Source organism: Anopheles maculipalpis, chromosome 3RL, assembly GCF_943734695.1.
Source record: "Anopheles maculipalpis chromosome 3RL, idAnoMacuDA_375_x, whole genome shotgun sequence".
NCBI classification, from domain to species: domain Eukaryota; kingdom Metazoa; phylum Arthropoda; class Insecta; order Diptera; family Culicidae; genus Anopheles; species Anopheles maculipalpis.
Window position 1 is genome coordinate 49,426,921 of NC_064872.1, and position 10,125 is coordinate 49,437,045.

General features: G+C 45.1%; 2 protein-coding genes across 2 annotated transcripts in view; both read right to left on the bottom strand.

Annotated features, from left to right (window-relative positions):
* Window positions 1–1,430, bottom strand: part of LOC126561527 (restin homolog) — a 77,953-nt gene extending 76,523 nt beyond the window's left edge. Inside the window, exon 1 of the mRNA XM_050217734.1 lies at window positions 1,415–1,430. The gene's annotated coding sequence lies outside the window, so the exon portion shown is untranslated. The remainder of the gene's footprint in view (window positions 1–1,414) is intronic.
* Window positions 1–9,642, bottom strand: part of LOC126563154 (uncharacterized) — a 94,345-nt gene extending 84,703 nt beyond the window's left edge. The window contains exon 1 of the mRNA XM_050219779.1: window positions 9,637–9,642. The gene's annotated coding sequence lies outside the window, so the exon portion shown is untranslated. The remainder of the gene's footprint in view (window positions 1–9,636) is intronic.
* Between the last annotated feature and the right edge of the window lie 483 nt (window positions 9,643–10,125).

Below are 10,125 nucleotides of genomic sequence, written 5' to 3' on the forward strand. Positions count from 1 at the left end.
AAACACTGACACTTTTCGTAGGAACTTTCAATTTGGACACTTTATTATTTTCCGTCGACTTTTTGTCGCTTCTCGCTCGCTTTTCATACGCAACTAAACCCTCTATCGTTTTCTTCGCGATGGCGCCTAAATCGTTGCAATCCCGAAGGGGGTCATTCGTCTCGTATACCCGACTGCAACAGCGCCCTCTGTTTGTGGGAATCGCAGCTAACTCTTAGCCGCTTTTAGGAACTGTCATTCTGTCACATTTTATTTGTTTACGTTGTGTTTTGCGGCCGTAGCAACACCCCACCACCCCGTAAACCGGTTATCTGTCACATTCTCTATCCGGTTTACTACTTCTACATGTGCTTTTCTCTCAACGTAAACTTGGTAGTTCCTAGCTCTTAATTTGTTCGTTACTTAATTACTCGTTTTTTTTCTTCTCACGTGTGCACTTCTACGTTAAGCACTGCTAGTTTTACTGTCGGTCGCTTGAGTAGTTTCCCTGATGCGGTACGAACAACCGCTTGCCGTACTCGTCCGTCTCGTCCTGCGTGGGCCTGTTCCACTACTGCCCTGACCCATTCTTTTCGATCGCCCTCGATCACGAAAACTTTGCCCTCCTTTGGGCAAATCGCCTCCCTTGGCGATTTGCCCTCCTTTAACTGCACGTGATCATCGCGCCACTTAGGCAGCCTGTTTAAGGAAGGGAAATATTCCTTAACCCAACGATCATACAAGTGGTGTGACAACCGCTGGGATCGCTTGTAGCTGCTTCTGAGGGCTTCTGCGACATCCGGACAGAAACGCATATGTGTTTGTGCGCCTGCTGAACTTCCCAGTAGGAAGTGGTTTGGGGTAATGGCTTCTGTTTCGGCTGACAGCGACGCGTAAACCAGCGGTCTTGTGTTGATCAGGTTCTCCGAGTCAACCAACACCGTCAACAGCAATTCATCGTTTAAACGACCATCAGCTAACGTGCGCATAGCTTCCTTCACGCTTCGCACCATTCGCTCCCAGACACCTCCCATGTGTGGTGCAGACGGCGGATTAAAAGACCAGCTGGTGTTGGAATTGGTAAAGGTATCTGCACACTTGAACAACGTTGCTGATATCTCTCTTTTTAGGACGTTACTCGCCCCGACGAAGTTGGTACCGTTGTCTGAGAAAATCTCAACCGGTGACCCTCTGCGCGAAACGAACCTCCTTATGGCCATGATGCAGGAGTCTGTCGATAAGCTGTAAACCATTTCGATATGAACAGCTCGCGTAACCAGCCAGGTAAATACAGCCACATACCGCTTTTCGTTACGCCTGCCGTAAGTAACGTCGACCGGTCCGAGGAAATCGATGCCGACGTAATTGAAGGGATGTACCCGTGCGGTGAGTCGTTCTACTGGTAGGGCTGACATTCTGGGATAGTACGGCTTACTTTTTGCTATTTTGCAGCGCTGACAGTTTATCGCCACTCTATCAACCAACGAACGCAGATTCGGGACATGAAAACGTTGACGGACTTCGTTTACCACTGTTTCGCGATTTCCATGGCCCAGCGTATGATGGTAATCCTCGATCAGCAGGTGCGTTATTCGGTGTTGCTTAGGTAAGATCACGGGATAGCGCGGATCATACGTGGCATAGTCTGCATTGGCCGTACGACCATCGACGCGAATCACACCAAAGGTGTCAGACACAGGTGATAGTGAGTGTAGAACGCTATTTGTTGGTATAGGTTGTCCTTTCACTTTTCCACCCAGGATCTGTAGCTCTCTTGGGTAACAATCTTGCTGGGCTATGCGCCACAGCACTTGTTCTGCCTTGGTGTATTCATCAGCTTTAATAGGGACTTGTTTTGCTGGCACGGTTTGCCTTATGTGTGTTAGTTGCCTTTTTGTTGCTGGTAAGGTTTTCTTTGCTTTTCGTCGGCAATTTGTTACGAATCGAAATAGTATCGCCACAGTTCGTAATAACACCTTCCACTTCGAAAATATTTCTACCTCAATGGTTTGTTGTTCGCCAACTTGTTGGTGGATAAGGAGGTGAGTGGTTTTTCTCTCTTCAATGGTGCCTTCGATCAGTTTTTGTATTGGCCAGGCGGATTTAGGGAGATATAGGAAGGGAGGACCAGTGAACCATCGGCTATCCTTCTCCAGTTGCGTCTCTTTTCCCCACTTCGTTAGACAATCTGCTGGGTTCTGTTTCGTAGGGACATGTCTCCACATCGTAAGTTCAGTCAGTGAAAGTATCTCGCCAATTCAGCACGCCACGAACTGTTTGAAGTCTCTGGACGGAGAACGAATCCAGGCCAACACCACCTCCGAGTCTGTGTGGATATATTTCTCGTTAATCGCGAGTGTATGACTTTCTACAATGGTTCGCATTAACCTAGCTCCCAATAGCGCTGCTTGTAGTTCCATTCTGGGAACATATAGGTACTTCACCGGAGCTACCTTGCTACGCGCCTTGACCAAGGAGCAATGTACACGGTCTTGTTCTTCCGATCACAGGTACGCGACACAACCATACCCGATTTCACTTGCATCTGTGAAGACGTGTAACTGCAGTGTGCTGGACTTCGAACTGTTGTTGCCAAAATAACACCTAGGGATCTCCAAATGTTGAATTGCAGGTAACAGACTCACCCATCTTTGCCATTTGATGAAGTCGGTGTCACTCATTTCTGCATCCCAGTCCACAGCTCTACTCGCTACTCGCCACAGCTCTTGCATAAGCATGCGGCCATGGATCAATATTGGTGCCAGCAGTCCCAAAGGGTCAAACAGACTCATGATAACTCTAAGGGCGGTTTTCTTTGTGGGTCTTTTGCCTTCCATCACGTAAGGGACCAATTCTTTGTTCCAAGATGATGAAAACCGAAAAACGGCTTCCACGGGGCCCCAGACCATTCCGAGCACTCTGGTGTTGCTATCAATTTCGGTTAGGTTAATGGCGGCTGGGGTTGGTTTGTATTCTTCTACGCTTTCTAGTACAGAGGGGTCGTTGCTCACCCAGTTTCGCATGTTAAATCCTGCCTGGGAGTGGATATATTTGACCTGCTTTATCCGTTCGACCGCTTCTTCCCTTGTATCGCAGCTGTCAAAATAATCATCCATATAGGTAGAACGTTTTATGGCAGTTGCAGCGACGGGATATATTTGGGCGTGTTCGTCAGCGTTGCGATGTATGACGTACTGTTTGGACAATGGCGAACACGTTGCACCAAACGTAGCAACATCCATTAAATAAACATCCGGATCGTCGTTTTTATCAAAACGGAACAAAAATCGCTGGCTATGAGTGTCTTCCGGTCGAATTCGTATCTGGTGGAACATTTTTTCTATGTCTCCTCCGAAAGCGATTCTTCTCTGTCTAAACGTGCACAAAACCTCTGGGAGCATTACTAAGAGGTCTGGACCCTTCAAAAGGACAGAGTTGAGGGAAGTCCCTTGGACTTTTGCTGCTGCGTCCCAAACGATGCGTTTTTCTGATCTGGCTTGTGTGGGTGGTCAACGACGTTTAGAGGTAAATACCAGATACGGTTGGGATTTGCTGTAGCTAACTCTTCTTTCGTCGCTCGATGTGCGTAGCCCCTTTCTATGTACATACGCATTTGCTCGTGTACTGTTTCTTTCAGCTGTAGATCTTTTTCCAGTTTTCGCTCTAGCGCTTGTAGCCTCCTCTTCGCCATCGTTATGCTGTCACATTGTCAGATTTCCACAATAAACCAGTAACAAAGCGACCGTTCTGCCGCTCTGTTGTGTTTTCGAGTAGTTGCCTGGCCGGCGCTATGTCTCGCTTTTCTGGTAAAAACTCGCCAAAGTTGGTTACGGCTGCTTCCTCTAGGGTGAAGTACTGACGAAGCGTTTCATTTAGCGCCGTATCACTCTCGTCGTCTTGCTGCTGCCCCACACTGAGAAGATAGTTGACCGCCGGTTGTGGACTCGCGGTGTTCGTGCTATGAGGGCCGTAAATCGCCCACCCTAGCACTGTTTTCACAGTGCTTTTGCAGACCTATCAGGATTCTAGGGACTCCATTATCGCGTTGAACGTCTGGCAAATCCTGTAAGTAATCATAAGAACTTATCAGTGTGGTGAAATTGAGTTTTTGGTTAGGTAGACTTAGCTGGTCAACCGTATGAGCGGCCGCTATAGAATAGCGCCGCTCTCCCCCGCGGGCAGAAATCTCCAGGCTGATACGTCTTGATGAGTTTTCTCTCCTTCTCACGTTTGCGGTCCAGCTCAGCTCCAGAGGCTCCGGTTCTCCCTTGATGCCAAGACTCGTAGCTAGGGAGCCTTCTACCAGTGTTAGTGATGAACCCTCATCCAGGAAGGCGTGGGTATCAATTCGCCTGGTCCCATTGAAAACAGTTACTGGCACTATACGAAACAGGGTTGTTTTCGTCACGTCATGATGTATCTGCAACTGCGCTGTTCGGGTGGTTCTCTCCTCTCGCGATTGGTGAAGCAGACTATGGTGCCTTTCGCCGCATCCCGGAATGCCATAGGAGTACCGTGATCGGCAGGGCTTCGTCCCGTGGCTGGCCAGACAATTGCGGCAGAGTTTCAGGCGCGTCACAGTGACGAGTCGATCAGTCGGAGGCATACTCTTAAATGTTTCGCATTGCCTCAGCTTGTGGTCCAGGTTTTTGCAAAGAGGACACGGCGTTGGACTCACTTCGACGGTTGGTGCCTGTGACTCGTGGTTGTGTAAGTTAGAACGGTACACCGTTCGATGAGTAGTAGGTTTGGGAATGTATTTTGTCACTACACATGCCTCGTCCACCAGCTTGTCCATGAAGGTTCCGAATTCTTTTAAGGTGCTCCTCGCTGTACCTAACCCACTCCAATTGCCTTGTTGCTGGTAGTTTCTCGACCATCTCTTCCAGCAGCTCTGGGTTCGACAGGTAATGAGATAGATACGCGTTGCTCAGATGGCTACATAGGTGTAGCACTGCAAGACCAAACGTGATGAGCTCGTCCAGCTGTTCCGGTCTTGGTGCTGGTATGCGCCGCACCTTTTCCAGCAGATCTTTCACGACAAGTGACGGTCGCCCAAACAGACGCTGTAGTGTTTTCATCACCAGTGGTACTGATGAGGGGTTGTCAAGCCAACCTTCGACAGCGTCCCGTACCGGTCCAGTAAGACACTCTTCCATCCGAGCCATATTTTCCGTTGAAGAAAGTCCGCAAGCCTTTGTCGACTCCACAAAATAGTTGTGAAACTTTGGCCACTCTCGCGGCTTTCCTGAAAATGTAGGCAGTTTTTTAGGCCATACCTGTCTAGCAGCGATGTGGTCTGCAGGTTTCCATTCCATTGCTTTTGGACTCGTGGGGTCTCATTTTTCGGTGCATCTTGGCGTACGGGTTTATTACTGGAACACACTTGTGGCTGGAAAAACTCCGATTGACGTTTCACCCACTCAGCCGTTTTGGACGCACCATTGATGCTATAAGCGCACACCGAATCACTCGCCTTAGTAGGAGCTTTCTCGACGTTGATCTTTTGTTCGAAGGAGCGAACTGAACTATCCGCCTTCTCCAGGTTGTTTCGCTGAGTCTCATGCTGCAGTTTCAACGCGGTCAATTTGCATCTTAGGTCGACCTCTGCCATTTTCCTTTCTTTCTCGGCCATTAGAAGTTCGACCTGTAGGGCTTGTTGTCTTTCGAGACGTTTTAACGCCAAACGCTTCGATGACGTTGAGACACAACTATGCTGGGATGAAGCTGACTTCCCCAGAAGTTTGGATGTACACGGTTCTTCGTTCGGGGTGATGAGCTTACCCACGCGCTTTCCGCAAGCTGCACCTATATGCCTCGCCACTTTCGTCTCCTCTGCTTCTTCACTCACGCGGCGCTCTAACTCCGAGCATTGCGATGACGTCGGAGACCGTATGAGCTTCAATGAACTTTTGAGAATAAACTTGAAACATACACTTACAAGTGTTCACTCCTGAACGTCCCGTTTATTTCTGATTTCGATATGTATATTTTACTGACAGATCGCACTGTCACATAGTAACTTCCCACTGGTCATGCATAATGATATTTCTGATGTTGTACATGCCAACACTCCTCCTCAACATCAGTTACTTATTTTTCCAATCCACTTAGCTTTCTTAGATACTCAATGCGAATACGCGCGATAGGTTTGGTAAGCATATCCGCCAACATATCTTCTGATGGACAATATTCATACTTGATGCTTCCTTTTCTGTATAGATCTTTAACGAAGTTGTACTTTGTGTCTATATGTTTTGTTCTGTTACTGAATTTTTCCGCATTTAACATTTTCAAACACGATTGATTATCTTCTTTAAGATGCATAACCTTAACATTCTCTCCTAAATCCGTAAGCAAACGTTGAAGCCAAATTGCTTCTTGAGTAGCTTCTGCTAACGCTATAAACTCAGCCTCTGCTGTTGATAAGGAAACACATGTTTGTTTGCGGCATGCCCATGATATTGTACCTCCACAAAATTTGAATAGAAATCCGCTATTTGACTTACGATTCACTGTACATTCAGCCCAATCAGCATCCGCATATCCTACTAATCCTGATTTGTCCAAGCGATTACTTATTCTCAGTTTGAGATCTACCGATCCTTTCAAATAACGAACAATTCTTCGCAATTCATTCCAATCTCGCTGTGTAGGATTGACGAGTTTACGACTCAAAATTGATACTGATGCCGCAATATCAGGTCTACTATTACATGCAACATATAATAATTTTCCAATAAGCTTCTGATATTCGTAATTATTTGGAAGTGGTTTATCTTCTTCCGTTGGCTTCAAATATCCCACATCGATAGGAATTTGTGATATTTTCGCATCTTGTAATCCTGTTGATTTCAATATGTCCTCAATATATCTTCGTTGAGAAATATGATAATCTCCATTCTCATCATATTTTACTTCTATGCCAACATAATTTTTAACTTCCCCTAAGTTGACTACCTCAAAATTTCTATATAGTGTCTTGCTTATGGATGACAAATTATTCTCATCTTCACTGGCTATTATTAAATCATCTACATAGATTAATACATAGCACCATTTGCCATTTTCTTGCCTTCTGTACAAGCATTGATCCGCTTCGCTCCTTTTGAACCTATCACCTTCCAAAACTTGATGCAATTTGATATTCCATGAGCGAGCACTTTGTTTTAAGCCGTAAATGCTACGTTTTAAACGACAGACCTTGCTTTCTTTGTTCTTTATGATAAATCCTGGCGGCTGTTTCATATACAACTCCTCCTCAAGGTCTCCGTTTAAAAATGCCGTCTTTATGTCGAATTGTCGCACTATCATTTTATGTTTAGCTGCTACAGACATGAGCGCCCTAAATGTCGTTTGACGAACGACCGGTGCAAATACTTCCTCATATTCAATACCATAGTTTTGGTTAAATCCTTGTGCCACAAGACGAGCCTTGTACCTATAAATCGTATCCTTTTGTGTTTGCTTTAATGTGTAAACCCATTTACAACCCAACACTTTCTTACCTTTTGGGACATCGACTAGTTCCCAAGTATCGTTACGTGTCATGGCCTCGAGCTCTTCATGCATTGCCTTTCTCCAGTTGCAGCTATCAGGACTCGCCAGCGCTTCTGCTAGATTTTTCGGCTCCTCCTGAAGCGCAGTCTCAGCTAGACAGACATACCGCATCGGTAGTTTTCCTTGAGTAGCACGCGTTGATCTCCTCAGCATCTCCTCATCTGCTACAGGAGCATCTTCCCAATCGTCTTGATCATTAGTGTCCGTTGTTGCAGTATCTATTGACACTTCAGTTGGATGTACATCAGGCTCGACAGTTTGCACTTCGTCTGTTGTTGACTCGAACAACGGGGTGGAAATCTCGTTTTCTTCCGACATTGCATTTGTATTATTATACAGTTGTGTCTTTTCGTTACACTGCAAAAATTGTACATCTCGACTAATCGTTATTTTTGATGTCAACACGTCGATCAAGCGGTAGGCCTTAGAATTTTCACTGTATCCCATGAGCTTGAGTTTTCTTGCCTTTTGATCAAGCTTACCACGTTTTTCAGCTGGGATATGGCAATACACATCAGCACCGAAAGGATGTATATGACTCATATTTGGCTTAACTCCATGCCAAAGCTCATATGGTGTTGCAGATATAGTTCGAGATGGAAGACGATTTTGCAAATAATTTGCAGTAACTACGGCTTCACCCCAATATTCATCCTTTAATCCTGCCTGGAACAACATACAGCGAGCCATTTCAACCAAATATCTATTTTTTCGCTCCGCTGTCCCGTTCTGTTGCGGCGAATACGGTGCGGTGAATTGTCCAACAATGCCGTTCTGTTTCAGAAAATGTTTGAAATTTTCTCCAGTATACTCTCCTCCATTGTCGGATCTGAACACTTTCGGCTTCTTTCCAAATTTGGTTTTCACCATTTCGACATACTCTCGAAATTTGTCTAGTACTTCCGATTTACGATGAATAACATGAACTACCGTATACTTTGAAAAATCGTCTATAAACGTCAAGAAGTATCTTTTTCCTCCTAATGTCTCAGTACGCATAGGACCGCAGACATCCGAATGAATCAGTTCCATTACTTCTTTTGTCTTGCTGTTTGACACCTTTGGAAATGTCACGCGATGCATTTTTCCCCGTATACACACTTCACATACATCTGAACATTTACATGGTCTGATGTTCATTCCCGGAACCGAAAAACTCTTTAACGCAGCAATGTCTCTATGACCAAGTTTGCGGTGCCAATCATGAATACATTCGGTAACAGCATACGATATACACTCATGCAGCTTTAATACGAACAGATTATTAATAGGTTGTGCAATGACACCAATCGCCCCATCTCGACCGATAGTTGCACCTTCCGAATTAAAATTAACTTCGTACCCTTTCGCTACTAACTGCCGTACCGATAGCAAATTCGCTCTCATTTCAGGAATTAGGTACACATTATCAATTGTTATCGTATGAAACTTATTGTTCTTATCGATTGCAATAAATTTGCCCGATCCTCTTCCAATTGACGTTACTTTTCCACCATCCGCTACACAAATCACTTCCTTCACACTGCTGTCAAAAGTTGCACCAGAATCTAAGATCCATACACCAGCACCTATTTCGTCTGTAGTAGTGAACGCCCAATTAGGCTTTGTACCATGAACAGCACTATTCACTTTGTGATCGGATTTGTTACTTTTCGTTTCTTGGCCATTCTCTTTCCACTTTTTCCATTTCACACAATTTGCCTTTTTGTGTCCAGGACGCTTGCAAAAATAACATTTTTCATCCCTGCTTGCCTTTGAGGTAGCATGTAAAGCAGTTTCCATTTTTACTTCTTGTCGGTTCGAGTGCTTTAACCACTCATCGATCAATTTCCCCGAAACCAGATCTATTGTTAAGTCCGCGTCGGGTCTCACTTCTAATGCCGTTATCAGCGTTTCGTATTCTTCCGTTAGGCTGTTGAACAAAATGGCGACGAGCCATTGTTCGTCAAGCACGGCGTTACCTTGCACATTGTTCAGCTTTGCCACCAAATCAGTCAGATTTGCAATGTGTGTTTCCATATTACCGTTTTGCCCTAACCTAGTCTGACATATTTTTCGCATTAGCGACACCTTTGTATTCAACGTACGTTTCACATGCACTTTTTCCAAATTGTTCCATGCTTCTTTCGCTGAAGCAGCGTTTCTAATATACGATAGTTGGCTATCTTCAACCAATAAACCGATCGTGGCCATTGCTATTTGGTCTTTCTTTGTCCATTTTTCAGTCACCACCTCTGGCTTTGTTTCACTGATCGCTTCCCAACAACCATCCTTTATGAGGAGCAGTTTCACCTTGAAACTCCAATTATCGTAGTTGGTAGCATTCAGCTTCACAACTTTGTGCTCTATTTTTTCACTCATTTTGACTTTATTAAACAAAACTGTTTCCTGGAACCACTGCTGGGCCCATAACCTTTTGAGAATAAACTTGAAACATACACTTACAAGTGTTCACTCCTGAACGTCCCGTTTATTTCTGATTTCGATATGTATATTTTACTGACAGATCGCACTGTCACATAGTAACTTCCCACTGGTCATGCATAATGATATTTCTGATGTTGTACATGCCAACATGAACAGGCT